A 19,197-nucleotide genomic window follows, 5' to 3' on the forward strand; every position below is an offset into this window, starting at 1 on the left:
TACAAGTTTTTATGAAATAAAAAAGAATGCGTGCTCTCTGAACTCTCTGAAGGGGGCGGGGCTTGGTTCCTGGGTCTGTGTTGTGATTGGCTGGGAGGATGTAACGATGTCATATCCATCCATGCTTTTTCTAACACATCTATCTCCAGCCATGGGTTTATAATAAGTTATTACATCTTATTATGGTTATTAGTTCGTAGATTGGGTTCCTTCCTGTCATTTGTTTTCTGCTCGTTAACGTTCTGTTCGTTCATTCTTGTTTCTGTCAGACTCTTGTTTCGCTGTCTTTAGTTTATGAGGTCATGTTCTGTACTGTTGTCAGGTCCCGTGTTTTCCTCCATGTCTCCTGCCACCTCCTTCCTCCTTCAGTCTCACTCCTGATCAGATCACTCCTGATCAGATCACTCCTGATCAGATCACTCCTGCAGGCGACTCTCATGCCGTCGTTACACTTTGGGTTCCTACAAACATCAGGAGTTTCACTTCTGGCTGCTGCAGCACATTTTAACCATTGGCAGGTTAGACAGGAACGAGCTGGGCTCTAATATTTATAGCTGACAGTGTTGATGCCATCAGATGTTGGTGAATGATTTATGAGGCCTGAGTCCACTCTGGCAGCCATGATGGAGTCTCTGACTTCCTCACACAGAAGGTCAGCGTTTTGCATCTTTCTGCATATTTTATCCTTCAGAAGTCTGCGAGCGCTTCCAGTTGGAGATCCGCTGGACGCTGCAGAGAAACGTTCTCTTTAAATCTGAGGTTCCAGCTGCTACCAGCGGCTCTCTGCGTCCCGCTCTAAGTAAAGGTTAATGAGCTGCGAGGAGTCAGCCGCTCTCAGCAAATCTGCTTCATTTGAATTTAAGGATGTCTGTGGCCTTTAATTGCTGCTGGAACTCAAACATGGCCTTTCAGACGTCTGCCGCTGGTTTCAGGTCAACTTTCAGCTGCAAATGTCTGCAGGAGACACTGAAAGAGAACCACTCACCTTTAGACTTCAGCCGACACATTTAGTTTCCAGGCAAACTCCAGAAAACTGTTTCACGGTTGATCGGTCGGGTAGAACCTCCTGCTGCCGCCTGTAGGCATCACATCAGGTGCTGGTTCTGAAGGTTCTGTTGGGTTTTCTAACCGGCGCTGTGGTCAGACTTCTGCCATCTGGTCTCATTCACAGCTTCCCCATGTTTGCTTTGTGGGGGATGGACATGATTTTAGCACTAATTGTCTTCTGATCTATAGAGCAGGTGAGTTATCCCAGCATGCACCTTGTTCCAGGATCAGTATCACAGGAGATGCATAGCCTGCAGCAGCTTTCTGCTCAGAAATACTGAGAATAAATCTCTCACCAGAACCAGAGTTTTATCCCCCAAACCGCTTCCTGTTCTCTGATTGGATGTCAGTGAAAGGCTCCTCCCACACAACGGGATGCTCTGATTGGCCGATGACCAGCAGGGGACACACCTGGCCGTTCCTGGTTGCAGGTCCAAATCCTCTGTGCAGCCTGGGACCAGACTAAGTGTTCATTACCTCTAATAACCTTTAGTATTTAAAATATTGTGTATTTTCTAACAGATTTAAAGGTTTTGCACAGCAGCGCGTTCCTCCTGTAGAGCCTGAAAACATGAAGCTGAAGCTTCTTCTACTTGCTCAGCTCCTCCTCGTCTCTAAAGGTCTGTGTTCCTGCTGGGCTCCCTCACAGCGGCTGAATATCTACACACCTTTAATCAGCAGAACCAGAACCAGAACCAGAACCGGAGGCGGCTGCAGCCTGACGAGCCAAACAGAGGCTTTTATTCTGGGAAGCGGCGGTATCTGGATCAGAACACGCTGCAGTGCACGGCCCACATGTTGGCCGCTCCAGCGCCGCTCTGGGTTTGTTCCTGCTCTATAGAACCTGTCATTTTTCTGAAGACGGAAATAATCAGGGAGGAAACACCTCTGAGCGATCGATAAATGAGGTTTCAGTGCCGGAGCAAATTAAAAACCTTTAAATGGAACATCTCAAATTAATTAGGACAGCAGGCGACCAATCAAATCTACGGCTGCCGTCCTCTTCTGCCTGTTTTTGTGTTTTTAAGGAAGAAGGGAACTTTAATCCCTCGTGGATTCAGTGAATGATTCCCTGAACATCCTTGGCTCCATGGAAAAGAGGCTGAGATGATTTAGGGAAACTACGTCCTGGAGACGGTGTCAGCGTCCGGCTGCTCCTGACGGATGCTCACAGGAAGCAGCCAGAGGTGGAGGCTGCTCCGTCTGACGCCGTCTAACGAGCCTTCATGGATCAGATACTGAGGCTCAGATCGACCCGTCATCAGAAATACTCACAGATAATTAATAATAACCTTTCTCCTCGTCTGGAGACTCATCAGAGGAAGCTTTGCTTTCTGCTGTCTGTGGTTTTCATGCTGGAGCCACTGAGCTGACTGGGAGCTGACGGCCTGTTGCTCAGAATCATGACCTGCAGCTTTCTGCTGCTCCACCACGTCTCCTGCTTCTGATGTTTGCTTCTGATGCTGCAGCGCTCCTGTCAGCAGGAAGCTGCACAGAAAGGTCCGGACGTCCGGCCCGTCTGGACCGTCTGGCCCGTCTGGACCTTCTGGACCGTCTGGACCGGGGGGCCAGAGCAGCAGCTCTCCATCACGGAGGGAGGCAGCTCTGATGAAGAGGATCCTGATGAAGAGGATCCTGATGAAGAGGATCCTGATGGCTGATTTTTAGTCTTTGTGTCCAGATTCCTGTGATCAGTCAGAGCCGGCGGCTGAGATGATGCAACCTGGGAGCAAGCTGCTGAGAGACGATGGGCTGGAGATCATCTGGTCCGCAGAGAGCAGCGGGGGGGGGTGTTTCCCCTCCAGCAACGTTCTCTTTCTGGAGAATAAAGACGTTCTGTCAGGGTTCCATCAGAAGCTCCACATGAGAGAAAAGCCGTATAAAATGCAGCAGTATGAAACCATCCTGCTGGTTAATGGCAGTCCTCCATGAAGGATGAAGATGCTTTCCTCTGAGACGGAACATCTCTGGTGTCTCCTGAAGGTGATCCTGGAGGCTCAGATCATCACGTTTAATACGCAGAGTTCTGTCACTTTCATCAGAGAACCAGGAACATGATCTGTAAACAGCAGCCGACGCTTTAAATCAGCTCGTTTGCTGTTAATCACTTTTATGGCTGCAGTGATGGAGCTGCTTCATTGTTCTGATCCAGAACGGTGACGGGTCTGCAAACGGGCCGGAGGTGAACGGGCCGGTCCACTGGACCCCCCAGAACCACCTGGAGCCAAACCGGCTAAAGACCGTGGAGAAGAAGGTGGAACATCTGGCCAGAACCTAAAGCTGATTCTGATCTGCTTCATTGTTCACTCTGTTTTAGTTTAAGGATCCCAGCGTCTCTCTGTTCTCTTACCAGAACCTGTTTGTTTCAGGCCCGGTGCCGTTGGGTCTTTATGACCAGAACCTTTGACCGTTGCAGTGTGTTTACAGCGTCTCTTTTCATCGGCCGTCCGCGGCACACGTTAGCGGTGGGGTTGGTGCCCACTGGGTCTGGATCCACCACAAAGTTCTAACTCGTTAGTTTGACTGTGAGGAGTTCGGGTCAGGCCGGTTCCCCTCGGACAGACACCGACCTGGACCCCCCAGAGATGTGTCTTCCTCAGCCGAAGAGGAGGAAGGGCGGATGTGAGCGTCCATCCTTCAGCTGCAGCAGCACCGCTCCGTCTCATCAGCGCCGGTCCGGTTGGAACGTTGATTCAGAGCCAGCAGCACTGAAGCTGGAGCTCCCTCTGATTTCAGGCCGGCTGCTCTGAGGCTTTAAGGAGCTGCAGAACCTCAACAGCAACATTCCCAGCAGCAGCGCCGGCTCAGAGCAGAAACAGCCTCTTCCTCTCAGACGGAGGAACCTCCAGACTGAGCCGCTCCGGGTCCGCTCCATACCGCTCAGCTTCAGCCAGTTTCAGCTTCAGCCAGCTTCAGCCATCATCAAAGGCCGGCTCCGTTTATTTTGTCTCTAAAAGGTCAGGCAGCAGCGATTAGTCAGCATTAGTGCTGGCTGGGAGGAGATCCTCCGTCTTCATCTCCAGCATGAAGCTCTTCTGTCTGACCTTCACTGAGAAGCAACGTCAGGAGAGACGTCTGGTCCTGATGGAGGCTGATCCCTGTGGAAAGGGAGGAGATGTCCTCATGAAGACATCTGCTGGTCCACACTGGGTTCAGAAACCGTTTCATTAAAGCCGAGGATGGAGAGACTCTGTGGAAGTGTTGCTGACAGCAGAGGAACAACATCTGCATGAAGATACCGAGGAAATGTTGAATGACAGAAACATTCCTGCTGAAGGGAGAATGCGTTGCCCGGAGGAGAAACATCTACTGCTGTCAAACGTGTGAAACATGCAGTAAAACTGGGCCAATAACAGAGTTTAGACCTAAAATGATGGAAATCCATCAGAGAGCGATGCTGAATGGTCAGGCAGACATCCTGCTGGGTGGAAACAGCATTTTACTGTGGAAAACATCCACCTCTGACATCTGCATGGGTCCAGAGGAGAAGATCTCTCCTCCCACAGATAAACATCCACCCTCCATGTGATGAAGTCCATTAACTGGACCTGCTGAGTGTCCCGGTCCAGAGGTGGGCTCCGCTGGACGCTCCATCATGAACGCAGGAGGACCAGCCAGCAAGTAAAATTAAATCCAATTTTAGATTCATCTCAGAGAACTTAAAAGCTCAGCTGTATTTTAGGCAACGATTGTTTCATGTGACGTTCTGCGTGACACGTTGGGAACAAACATGTAAAAGCAACAGAAACTGAATGAAGAAGTCCTTAAGATCTGACAGTCCCTTCACTACTGGGACATTTTAACAACAGTTTAACTGCTCAGTTAGGAACACATGCAGACTCTATTCTCTCTATAAATTTATAAACGGATAATTTATCTCGTAAAGGTTCCTTTGGCAGGCGGTGCTTCCTAGCTTCCCCTCTAAACCTGCGACTCTGGAGCAGCATCTATAACAGAGATGTCTACAATCAGCTCTGTGACAAAACCTTAAAGCCTTCGTTAATAAATCATTCAACATAACGACGGTCGGCCCACAGCTCAGTGGATGTGAAACCTTCTTAATCTTGGCTGTGGGTCCTTATGAGGACGGATGGGTTCAGGTAAGGTTCAGGTAAGGTTCAGGTAAGGTTCAGGTAAGGTTCAGGTGATGCCAAATGTGCGGGGGGTTAATTGGTTAATTGGCGTGGGTTTTGGAGACTGGATATACTTTAATCTGTGTTTTAATAACAGAGATAATCTCAGTAGTAGATTGGCTTATCAGGCTGTAAGTATCTGGGCTGGGGGGGGGGGGGGTATTAGCCACTATACCAGCTATAAACCTGTAATTGTAGTATTTCTGCAGCCTTCTATGTATGCTGTAACAACATTATCCCTTTTAAATAAACACATAAAACACAGTCAGGATGATAAAAGTGTTTGTCTGCAGCTTCACTCGTCTGGCAGATGGAATCAGCCTCACAGAAACTTCAGAATAAAACTAATTGGCTTCTCTCTCTTAATCCCCCGGAGAACAATTATGACGGCGGAGCCTTTGTGGTTCTACAGGAATATTTATTCAGAGTTGGAGGCGAGAACGAACCTCCAGAGACTCCTGAGAGGATCCGTGTTTCCTCCGTGTTTCCCTTTTCCCCTGGGGCCGCCGCCGGCAGGAAGGAGGAGGAACAGCGGAAGATGTCTGTCAGCCACAGCGTTCCCCGCAGAACGCAGAGAGAACCTCAGCAGAACCTCAGCGGGACCTCAGCAGAACCTCAGCAGAACCAGACGAGGTTTTCTGATCAGAAATGAAGGAGTCTGCAGGGAAAGCTGGAGCTGTGTCTTCCCTCCCAGCCTGATGAACAGCAGGTCTGCAGGTCTGCTGTTCATCAGGCTGGGAGGGAAGACTTTCTCTGCTGAGGAGCAGACGGCTTTACTTCTGCTCCTCAGTCTGATGATTATAACGTTTATACGACTTTAATAAGAGTTTATTCATATAGAAAGAATAATATTTGCTGCAGCTAAAGATTATGGTTTTTAACAAAGTTCTGATCAGAGTTTCCGTCTGATGGATGTGAACAGCATGAAGGTCCAGGTTCTGAAGCAGGTTCTGAAGCAGCTGCATGGACCTTTAGAAGCAAGGAGTTTGGTTCCAGTCAGAACCATCCATCCATCATCCATCCATCATTCATCCATCCATCCATCAGGTCCAGATAAAGGTGTGGAGGGCAGGAGGGAATGTCTGAGCTGTAGTCACTGGATCAATGGATGGATGATGGATGGATGATGGATGGATGGATGGATGATGGATGGATGGATGGATGGATGATGGATGGATGGATGGATGATGGATGGATGGATGATGGATGGATGATGGATGATGGATGATGGATGATGGATGGATGGATGAATGATGGATGGATTGATGAATGGATGGATGGAGAATGGATGGATGATGGATGGATGGATGAATGGATGGATGATGAATGGATGGATGATGAATGGATGGATGGGTGATGGATGGATGATGGATGGATAGTCTGTAGATTATTTTTTCTCCTGACCATCAGTAAACCAGAGCTGTGCTTCATGAGCTTCTTTGTGTTTCATGCTTGAAAAGCCTTTGACTAGACCACCTTGGCATCAGGTGTGACCAAACGCAGCCTTATTGGCTGCTGAAAGGTGGCTTCATCCCACCTGTCTGTGTTTCACAGCCATCTGCCCCCCCCCCCCCCCCCCCCCCTGTTATAACTGCTGCAGTCAGCGGCTTTAAGCAGCGCTCTGTGTGCAGCTTTACGGAGGCGGACAGGAGAAATCCAGCCGTTTCTTCTTCACCTGGATCAGAAGGTGTGGATGTGGTTGTGGTCGTTGCCTTCAACCTGGAGCATCTCCAAGCTCCTCGCAGTCTGAAGCATCTCCTCCTGAAAGCAGATGGAGGTTTCTGTCTGAGGATGGCTGATGGAGCAGCCAGGTTCCTCCTCACATGAGCAGAACGTCTGCTGCTCCACACCAACAGCAGGTGTTTCCTCTGAAGGTCTCCACCGTTGGAGGAGACCCCGTCTGACCACCGTTTGTCTGCAGGAGGAGGAGCAGCTCCCTGCTGACCGGGCCTCAGATCAGCAGAAACACAGAACTAAGAGATGCTCTCACAGGCAAACAGCAAAAGTAGAAAGAATTAGGAAGGCTTGACCAACATGAATATTTGATGGTGCTGCAGAGCCCAGCGAGGAGAATTCAGCCATTTACCTTCCAGAGGGAGCGCTGAGCGTTTTAATATGTTGTTGGACTCATTAGCGCTGGAAGCCTGGTGCTGCACTCCTGAAACAAGGGATGGCTTCGTTTCCCAGGGTAAATAAAGAAAAGCCTCTAATTGAGCTCCTGCTGCTGAGAAAAGCAAGGAGGACGTTTTAAGAGAATAATCGTGTTTTTTTAGAGGAGTCTGCTGGAAACAGCATTGTGTGAATAATATCCTGGTGGTCTGCATGTAGCATCACCCAGGAGAACAATGAGTGCTGAGAAAACCTCCATCTGCTGCATTGTTCAGCACCAGGCGCTCATTACCCCCCCCCCCCCCCCCCCCCCCATTAGGGTCCGAGCCGCACGGCGCCACGACCAGCGGATTGGGATGAATAAAGACTTCGACTCTGTCAGCGTTCATCTGCAGCTGAGCTGGAGAATAACTCAGAGTTCACTGATGAAAGCAGATGATCCCATTCTCTCAGCTTCACAGTGATGGTGATGGTGGCAGTGAAGAGGAGGATGAAGAGGAGCATGAAGAGCTGCTGATGCAGCTCAGGAAGCCCAGAGGTCATGACCTTTGGCAGAAGAATGAATCTCATCTCACATCTCAGGATCTTCTGCTCTAGAACTCAACGTCATTTTCCTGGATCTCCGTCCATCATGTGGCCTCTGTCTCTGTGGAGAATTAAATCTGCAGCTTTTCTTCTGTGGATAAAAAGCCATGAACGCTCTGAAGCTCCAGCCAGCGCTGCTGTTTCTCCATGTGGTGAAAACATCTGCTCTGCCTCTGAAGGACGACAGCAACACGTCACAGTTAATGAGCTTAAATCTGATCTGTGGTCAGCTTTGGGTCCAGAGTTATTATCAATGAACAGAAATGATCTTCACAATGCAGACCATGGTGTCCACCAGAAGCTCCATGCAGACCATGGTGTCCTCTATGTGCCAACCAAAGGTCCGCTTTGGCAGCGGCTGAAGGTGATTAAAGTCTCTGGATGGCTCCAGCCACCCCCCCCCCCCCCCCCCTAACCTTCAGCACGGTCTCAGCTTGTTTCCCGATTAGAACCAGGACCATTCCAGCACCTTTGAGATATTTAGGAAGTTAAAGAAACATCAACATAAACAACATAAATATCTTGGATGTATTGAAGTTGTGGGAGGAAGATAACTTGGGAAAAACCAAAGTAGATGAGACAAAGCTGCTTGTTCTTGTTCTTTTCCCCGTGAAGCACCAACCCTGCTGGTCTGCACCCTCATGGCGTCCTCTGGGAGGACATGTGGAGACATGAGGGATGCAGAGGCTCCTGATCCGAGGTTGGACTCTGGACCTCAGGACGTTCTCTGCTCCTCTCTCCTCGGTTTGCTGTGTGAACAATAAAAGCCACAGGAGCCTGGTCTGATCCTGGAGGATTAAACCTGAGCTTCTCTGTCCCCAGACTGATTTAAGCTCCTCAGGGCCAGAAACACAGAGACATCAGTTCCTGTCCTTTAAGTGCTGAAAGCTGTCTGAGCTGACTGGCTGCAGCTTTATGCCTGATTTCATCATTTTCTGCACGCCTGACTCCCTGCCTGCTCCGCATCTCATCAGCTGTAGCTTTATGCATTGATAAGGAATCTGGTTAAACTAACACGGCTCACCTGTGACTCACCTGGGACTCACCTGTGATCCTATGACCTGCTGCATCTGCAGGAACAAGCTGCCAGGCTGATCAGGTCCTGGTTTAGTGAGGAAGGAAGCATTTGATGCAGATGGGAGAGCCAACGGCTCGGCTGCTCTTTACTTTCTCATTTCTCAACCAGGAAGGCTGGATGTTGTCGGGCCACAGAGGAGGAGGACAGGAGGACAGGAGGACAGGAGGACAGGAGGACGGGAGGACAGGAGGACGGGAGGACGGATGTCTGAAGCCAGAAACAGGGAGACCAGCAGCTGGACACCAGACTGACTGCTTACAGGTGAGTAGAGGATGACAGGAGGAGCTGCTGGAGTAAAAGCAGTTGAACAATCCAGCTGCATTGTGCTCTGAGCACACATTGTTATTTTCTGCTTATGTTCTAGATTGATTGATTTTTATGTTCTAGATTGACTTTTATGTTCTAGACTGATTTTTAAGTTCTAGTAAAAGAAAGTCCGACAGGAAACATCAATAATAAAATGAAACCTTTGAGCTGTGAAGCTGTCCTCCTTTCTGGGCTGAACTGGATCAGGAGGATGGACAGACCCAGTCCTCGCCCTGCAGGCCCCCCCAGCTGCAGTCAGACCCACACAGGACGTCTGAGAAGCTGCTCCTGCTGGAGGATTTTAAATGTAACATTTTCTTAGCCTAACGTTGCTGAAAGGTTCTGCGGGTCAGACCGTGGACCGGTGCGGTCCGGGGAGGAAATACCTGCTGCTGCTGCTTCCTCTGTGGGTTTATGTCCTATCAGGCTGCAGCACCTGCTGCCTTCACCAACAGGAGCTGCAGGATTACAGGCCCACAGAGACCTCTGGTCTCAGTGACAGAAACATTTGTTCTCTGCACAATCAGACGTGACAAGGAGTCTTAAATAAAAAGTCTGGCTGTAAAGCTGCTGGCAGGGAGGCTTCGGGTCGATTCAGCACCAGAACTTTGTCCTGCAGGGAGAAAAGGATCATCTCCTCCAGAGAGGAGCAGCTCCTGATGCTTCTGGATATTTTTCATTTTAAAGTGGAGAACCAGAGAAAAATGCAGGGCTTCATTTAATGAGCCTGGAGTTCAGACAGAGTTCTGTCTGGTTCTGGGTTCGTGTTCCCGGCGGTCCGATAGAAATCAGAACCTCTGAGGACCCAGACCCACCTTCTGCGTTACGGCATGAAGGGACGGCTGGGTTATCTGGGTTAGATCCCCTCTGACAGCCAGTAAATCTTATCCCTGGTTAACGTGACAGAACAGGTTTATTAAAACGACTCATGACTAAAACAAGATTCTACTTGTGAAAACATTAAAACGTATATTTTTAGTTTTTCTGGGCCGTTCTGACATCCTGAGATGAAGAAGAGCAGGAAAACATTTTCTTTAAATCAGTTTTCTCTCCATAAAACATGAATCCACAGAACAAAACACTTTTAAAGGATTAAAACATTACAATCTGTTTGGACACACATGACTCCTTTTCTTGATTTCACATTTTTTAAGTGTATAAAAATAAAACACGGCGTCTTTAACTGGGAGTTGCAGATTCCTTTTATATCTTCAAAAAGAAAAACAAATATCATATTTTCCAGTTTCAGAAGGTCCAGGCAGAGCCTCAGTTTAGTTTAAAATCACACAAAATCACTCCAGGAGAGGGAAACAAACCGCATCTATTTTCCCAAATATTCTAACATTAACATCTCAGAGAAAATGTCAACGTTTCCTGTTTAAATATATCTAGAACCAGTGTTCTAACGCTGCAGGGCTGGATTTAAGCGTTTTCTTGGTATTGATTGTTTCTGGCTGCTAGCAGAGCCGGGAGCAGCTTTATATCCTCTCCTCCATCCAGAGGCGCCATCAGACCAAAGCAAACGCTCACAGAATCTTTATTAATATGAACTTTAAAGACGTACTGGTTTAAAGTCGGACATGAGCAAAATACATTTTCTCCAACATGGTGTTCTATAAAATGTTATAATTTCTAACAACGCTCCCTCTGAGTTAATTTGAACCCTTCATTGCTCAGTTTCAGGGTTTAATGTGTCGGTGTTTACCGCTCAGGTCTCCTCTGACTGCAGCGAGCGTGCTGCAGGCCAGAGTTCTGCTGCAGGCCAGAGTTCTGCTGCAGACCCAGAGTTCTGCTGCAGACACAGAGTTCTGCTACAGACCCAGAGTTCTTCAGCAGAACTCTGGGTCTGCAGGCCAGAGTTCTGCTGCAGGCCCAGAGTTCTGCTGCAGACCCAGAGTTCTGCTGCAGGCCCAGAATTCTGCTGCAGGCCCAGAGTTCTGTTGCACAGAGAAGTGGACGACCCAAAGAGCCGGTGTGTGACCTTCAGAGCGCAGTGAGGGAGAACTGTGATCCGGCGGTTCTGATGGATTTCACACAGAGCAGCAGTGTGAAATCCTACTAGGAGCTTTTCTTCAGCTTTATTGTACTTTGTGACAATGACAGCAAAGAATATTCATTAAATCCCTGCAGCACACAGACCACCTGTAGACCATCCTCCTGCAGAGAGGAGAACATCTCAGCAGCTTCCAGGATGGACGTCCAGCAGCTTCAGTCCAATGTCAGAAGAATGAGCAGAACCCAGGAGCTCCTCAGACTCCACAGGCCTCAGGTAGCAGGTTAAAGGTTCTGAACCAGGAAGGGTTGAAGGAGAAAGAACCAAGATGGCAGCAGGACTGATGTTAGCAGAGCTGCTCCTGGAGGAAAGACCAGACTTCTGGATCAGGATGGAGGAACCATGATGGAGGAACCATGATGGACAGAACCATGGATCCCATCAACAGCAGCAGATCTACAACTGAATGACTGAACTAGGGGAGCATGGAGGACTGCAGTGGCCTAGTCAAAGCCCAGAGCCCAACCTGATCAAAATGCTAAGGTGAGACCTGAGGTTCTAACATCTGCTGAAGGAGGTTCTACAAGGTGCTACAGATAAAGGATGGAGGTTCTAATGCAGAGAAGTGCTTCTCAGCCTGAAGAACAATTTAATGTTTTTAAGAATCAGTCTAAATGTTTTCCATCTGATGACAAATAGAAATTTAAGGTTTGAAGTTGATTTCCCTTCTGAGGATTTCTATTGAGAACCCAGAGGTTCCCTCTCTGACTAGAGGTGGAACATTTATGGAAACTGAAGAACATCCTTAGATCATCTGACACCAGAAGCGTGTTCCCGATATATATATATATATATATATATATATATATATATATATATATATATATATATATATATATGTATATATATATATATATATATATATATATATATATATATATATATATATATATATATATATATATATTCATATATTCATGTTTGAGCATCTTTCTTTGGTTCTGGTCTTTTTTGTAACAAGCAGAGCTGGGGAACCCGACACAGAGTTAGGTTCTAAAAAGGTTCAGTGAAGGAAAGTTAAAAGCTGGCAGGTGAGGCAGGCAGTGACGGACCAGAGGAGACGTTGCAGGCTGAGGAACCATCAGCACAGACAGAGCAGCAGCTGGATCTCCTGAGGAGAAAAGCAGACGAGCAGTACGGCGAGAACATGAGCGAGAACATGAGGACGCACAGTGCACCTGACCCCATGCAGGGAAACAAAGGCAGGGGTCAGGTGGACTGACCTGCAGGTAATTAGTGGCAGCAGGTGGAGATGATCAGGAGCTGGGTGGAGGCTGAGAAGTGAAGCAAAGAGTGGAAAATCTGTCCAAAGAAAAACCTGAATCAGGACTTTTTCTCCATGGTTCCACATGCCAGGTTGCGTCTGTATATCAGCAAACATTTAGTTTCCTGTCCCTGCTGCGTCTCACCGCCTCAGTTCCAGCTCCGCTGTTGTTTTACAGCAGATGTCCCTGAATAAATGATGATGTGGGTGCAGGGAGGAGGCCTCAGCCAGAGGAGGCCCTGCTTCTCCTCTCCGTCTATCAGCAGCAGCAGCAGCATTTAGCCGCGTATGAAAATGAGTTTTCCTCTGAGGAGCAGCGAGCCGTCACTCACAGCTTCCTCTCATCCTCTTCCAGCATCAGCAGCTGCCAGCAAACACCTCAGCGCCCGCCTCAGAACAACAGGGAACAACAGCAGCTCCTCGCTTTGTTCTCATGGTTCCTCCTCTCTGAGGAAACAGGATCTTTAGAGCTCTGCAGGCTCACAGCAGCGTTAGAGCCTTCTGCATCTACAGCTGGTTAGCAGACTCCAGCGTAGGACAGGTGTACACCTCAAACATATTCATGAGTGTAAAAACAAGCTGGACAGGCGAGGGAATAACAAGAGAAGCAGGAGGAGAGTGAGGGAGGCGATGAGTGGCAGGCTGCAGAGGAGACGACCAGGAGACGACATGTCAGGCGTGACGGAGGAGCAGAAACTACAATCTGTGACAAACACAGAAAAATAAACGCTGTTCCCACCAGGAGCTGTTAGAAACCATCTAAATGTCCACATCATCCAGGTTTCTGCTGGTTTACCTGCTGCTCCTGCTGCTCCTGCTGCTCCTGCTGCTCCTGCTGCTCCTGCTGCTGCTCCTGCTGTTGCTCCTGCTGCTCCTGCGGCTCCTCCTGCTGCTCCTGCTGCTGCTCCTGCTGCTCCTGCTGCTCCTGCTGCTCCTGCAGCTCCTGCTGCTCCTGCTGCTCCTGCGGCTCCTCCTGCAGCTCCTGCTGCTGCTCCTGCAGCTCCTGCTGCTCCTGCTGCTGCTCCTGCAGCTCCTGCTGCTCCTGCTGCTCCTGCTGCTGCGGCTCCTGCTGCGGCTCCTGCTGCTCCTGCTGCTGCTCCTGCTGCTCCTGCTGCTCCTGCAGCTCCTGCTGCTGCTCCTGCTGCTCCTGCAGCTCCTGCTGCTGCTCCTGCTGCTCCTGCTGCTCCTGCAGCTCCTGCTGCTGCTCCTGCTGCTCCTGCAGCTCCTGCTGCTGCTCCTGCAGCTCCTGCTGCTCCTGCTGCTGCTCCTGCTGCTCCTGCAGCTCCTGCTGCTCCTGCTGCTGCTCCTGCTGCTCCTGCAGCTCCTGCAGCTCCTGCTGCTGCTCCTGCTGCTGCTCCTGCTGCTCCTGCTGCTGCTCCTGCTGCTCCTGCAGCTCCTGCTGTTGCTCCTGCTGCTCCTGCAGCTCCTGCAGCTCCTGCTGCTGCTCCTGCTGCTCCTGCAGCTCCTGCTGTTGCTCCTGCTGCTCCTGCAGCTCCTGCTGTTGCTCCTGCTGCTCCTGCAGCTCCTGCTGCTCCTGCTGCTGCTCCTGTTGCTCCTGCTGCTGCTCCTGTTGCTCCTCCTGCAGCTCCTGCTGTTGCTCCTGCTGCTCCTGCTGCTCCTGCAGCCAGAGCTCCTGTCCAGCAGATGTTGGTGAGATCAGAACGGCTGCAGGGCAGAGATCAGCTTTCTGCTCTGATCAACCAGGAAGAATCTGGATGATGGAGATGATGGAGGTGATGGAGGTGATGGAGGTGATGGTAGCAGCCAGGACGTTCAGACAGAACATCCTCCATGATTTCTTCCTCCCTCCAGTCCCACATAGACACGCTGGTCGTCTACCTGTGCCGGCGCCTGATTGGCTGGATTCAGCAGGACGATGTAAAGGTGACCTGTGCAGGTGTGTTAGAGTGAGTTTATCACCTGAGGAGAGGCGGAACATCCTCAGATGTGAGGGGGACATGTTTTTTCAGCGCACCTCTCCGGTGACTAAGGAGCCACATAATCAACTTTAGTTCTTTAAATGAACAAAATCTAAAGTTTTAGATCCCACGTTCTGGTCGAGTCGACACAACCAGCCTCTGACATCCACAGAGGAAGTAACCAGACCATGAGAAGCAGCAAACATGAGACGTTTGGTAAAAAAAATCATTTCTGAGAGTAAATTAGAGTGACGAGGTAAAAGGGTAATAAGCCTCATAATTTAATTTATTGGCATGAGCATAAAAAGTAACACAACACAAAATTAATCCACATTTTAGTCAAATGTGCAAAATGAATCCAGATAAAGAACAATAATGTATCCCTGCTTCTCTTAAGAATGCAAATAATGCAGAAGTGAAATAATATCTGTTATTAAATATTTAACAAATAAATCACACAAAGAATCATAAAATCTGTTAATAGATATTTAACAAATAGAACAAAGCTCCACCTGCTGCTGGCTCTCTGCCTGGGTTACCTGCTACAGAATAAAAGATTTTACCTGTACCAGGTAACCTCTCCTCACCTGTGAAGACTCAGCATCATCATCCTCTGCTGCTGACTTCTGCTCTTTCTATTGTGACGATAAAGATTTAGTCTAAATACGTGGAAAAGCGTAATGAACACGAGTTATACACAGAAACTAAAGAGGTTTGTGTTAATTCTCATCATGTAACACAGAGGTAACAACAGTTTTCATGTTAATCAGCCTGACATGACATGCAGGTATTAAGGAGAACTCGTTAAGATGTAATCTGCCACAGAATCACTCAGTTTACGGTTTATTTGGGGGAAATGGGCCAACATGGATGATGCAATGAAAGCAGATGAACTAAATCATTCTGTTTATGATCTGAAAGTGCTAAAAATAATGAATGCAGGGAGAGTTTGGACTGACGGGACGGTGATAAACCTTCAGTTAGTCTCTCAGGTTTTTAGATCAATGCGCAGAAACAACACGTCTGTTTTCCTCCTGAGAACATTCACTTTTACTCTTTCTTTACTGCAGGTCCTCAGAAAACCTGTCCTCAGGTAAACAATGACTCTGACCCCGACGTGAGGAAGTCACAGGAGAAACTGGTGATTGAGGAGATACGATGGAGGCGGAGCCACACAGGTGATGTCATTTTAACTCTAACACACCTGGTTTTAAAACATCTCCTCTGCAGACACTAGACTACTTTTGGTTGATTTTAGTTCTGCTTTTAACTCCGTTCAGCCGCACGTTCTGCTTAAAAAACTCATTAAGTTGAATATAAATTCCTTCTTAGTTAAATGGTATCATTTAATTCTGTTAAACAGGCCACAGCAGGTAAACCTGAGCAGCTCTGCTGTCCCTCAGTCTTTTATTTACACTAATGAGTCAGCTGACCAACATGAGGTGAAATCCTCAGATGATTTTTCACAGATCAGCAGCTCATGAATGTTTAAACTCGTCTGAGGCTCATAAGCTGCACATTAATGTAGAAAACATGGAGATACAGGTGGAGACCAGGCCAGGTGGAGACCAGGCCAGGTGGAGACCAGGCCAGGTGGAGACCACCTTCCTGAGGCCATGCATGGACACAACTGCAACAGGTGAGCTCATGTAAACACCTGGGGCTTCACATTGGTAACACCCTTGGCTGGCACACACCTGTGGCGCACACACCTGTGGCACACACACCTGTGGCGCACACACCTGTGGCGCACACACCTGTGGCACACACCTGTGGCACACACCTGTGGCACACACCTGTGGCGCACACACCTGTGGCGCTCACACCTGTGGCACACACACCTGTGGCGCTCACACCTGTGGCACACACCTGTGGCACCTACACCTGTGGCGCACACACACCTGTGGCTCACACACCTGTGGCTCACACACCTGTGGCACATACACCTGTGGCGCACACACACCTGTGGCTCACACACCTGTGGCGCACACACCTGTGGTGCTCACACTTGTGGCACGCACCTGTGGCGCACACACCTGTGGCGCTCACACCTGTGGCACCTACACCTGTGGCGCACACACCTGTGGTGCTCACACCTGTGGCGCTCAAACACCTGTGGCACATACACCTGTGGTGTATGTGCCACAGGTTGATTTTCACAGTTTTAAATTGATCGTTTTAGTCAAACTGTGAAGAACTGTTGTTGCTGTTGTATATTTATTGTGTTACTGATTGAAGATGCATAACGACGCGGCTGGTCCTTGTGTCCGAGGCTAATTTCTCCCAAAGGAGACTAATAAAGAAACTTTGACTTTGAAAAACTATTAAAGTTTTCAGCCTTTGCTGAACATCAAAGGTGATAGAAAAACAGGTTACCACATGTAAATAACTGATTAAACAGTCAGAAATGATCTGAATTTAAGTCTCCAAACTTGCTTTCCAGCAGAACTGAGCGGTAAAAACAGGATAAACCGACCCTGCTGGGGGAGGATCACACCTTATAGTTTTATAGTTTTAGTTCTCTCTGACGTCTGAACAGTTCTGCACTGAATCGGATCTTTTCCTGTTTGCAGAAGGCTGCTGCAGCGCTGGCTTCTGATTGGCTGCTCCTCATTAACCTCCTCATCACAGCTGAGGCAATTACAGACCTGCTGAACCCGCCTTAATTAGGCAGCGTGAATGAACGCGGCGTGGGTCAGATGCTGATGGAGGTCCCGCCTTTAATCAGCAGAAATCCCGACACTGAGGAAGAGGAAGTGTTAACTGTGACATCATCCAGAGAAGACGGCTCACCCGCTACTACCATCTAATGTAGAACAGATTACTAGATCAATGTGTGCTTCTGTGCTTGTTTGTCTGTCTTGTTGTGTCTCTGTTCTGTCTTCTGTAACCCCAGTCGGTCGAGGCAGATGACCGTTCATACTGAGCCCGGTTCTGCCGGAGGTTTTTCCTTCCCGTTAATGGGTGGTTTTTCTTCCCACTGTCGCTTCATGCTTGCTCAGTATGAGGGATTGCAGCAAAGCCATGTACAATGCAGACGACTCTCCCTGTGGCTCTACGGTTCCCCAGGAGTGACTGCTGCTTGTCGGGACTTTGATGCAATCAACTGGTTTCCTTATATAGGACATTTTTGACCAATCTGTATAATCTGACCCAATCTGTATAATATGATTGAACTTGACTTTGTAAAGTGCCTTGAGATGACATGTTTCATGATTTGGCGCTATATAAATAAAATTGAATTGAATTGAATTGAATTGAAGTGAGAAAAGTTTGACTTGGATTTCCCAGACCATCAGTTTGCTGAAGGGAAAGATGGCGGCAGTGAAATTATCTGTACGAGGTTCCTCAGGCTGTTAGCCTTGACCTTTACGCTGATGATAATAACATCTATTGTTCTGCTGTCATATTTGATTAGATGTCTAAATGCTGTTTAAATGATAATTCACTATTAATCCAGCCAAACTTTCAGCTAAACCCACCAATAGAAGAGAGGCGTGTTTTATGGCATCGACCTTTCTAGAAAATGGAATCAGCTGGAAGAGCTGCTGGAAAACAGGAAATAAAAGAGATTAATCTGATGAGCCCACTGAGCTATATAATACACTGGAGTGCTGATTTTGCCGAAAAACTGAAGTCACTGGCCGCCATCTTGCTACTCCCTAATCTCACAGAATCCCATAGGATTTGGTTGCAACAACAAGCAGTTTTCTGGCTGAGTGAAAATATTTCACAGGTAATTCTACAGTCAGTGGATGTACTAACACTATTAACTACTAGGAAATTAGGTGCTGAAATATTTTACATGTTATTCATATTAAATATATATATATATGTATATATAAGTATGTGTATATGTATATATGTATATATATGTATACACATATGTAAATATATGTTTTTGTACATTGTTATTTATATATTTATAAATGTTAAACATATTATTTAAATGAATAAAATGCAAAATATTTCAGCACATGACTTTCTCAGTACTTGATATTTTTAGAACATAACATAAAAGTATATGGCATTTGACATTTTAAAAGTCTTAAGCCCCCCCCGAACATGAGAAAATCCTCGTTATTCGATGCTGTAGCGCACATATTCCCTAGTTACTGGGGGGAAATAGGGAGTACCAATATGGCGGCTGGTGGCTTCAAAGCGACTCGTTCAAACAGACGGTGATTAGCACTCCAGTGTATTATATAGCTCAGTGGATGAGCCCCGCCTCCTCAGACATTATAAACAGACGCCTCATCACCCATCCTGCATCGCCGCCATATTGGATGGGTCAGTCCAGGCTGCTGGGAGTAAACACAGAGGGAGCAACTTTACTGTATTTTGTGAAGCTTATGGTTACAATAAACGAGGATAACCACTGAAAGCAGATCACACGGTGCAGATCAGCATTTTGGGCTGAGATTGGATCTGAAGAAGACTTTTACTTGGTGAGAACAAAGCATAAACCCAAATGGACCATCGTTTTATGCTTATGAATCTTATTAATCATTTGTAACAGCGTCCTCTATCATAACCACATCTCTGCTGTGTGAAAATCGAGTAAAACTTGTGATTGTGATTTATTTTAGTCGGGTTTCCTCACCACAAATAAATGCACTGGGGTTGTGTGAGAGACCCATCCAAGATGGCGGCCGCGCTGGTCCGCTCCAGTAGGCAGCTCCATGGGGCGTCTACCTATCAGT

This window comes from Fundulus heteroclitus, chromosome 3 (assembly GCF_011125445.2).
Source record: "Fundulus heteroclitus isolate FHET01 chromosome 3, MU-UCD_Fhet_4.1, whole genome shotgun sequence".
NCBI lineage: Eukaryota > Metazoa > Chordata > Actinopteri > Cyprinodontiformes > Fundulidae > Fundulus > Fundulus heteroclitus.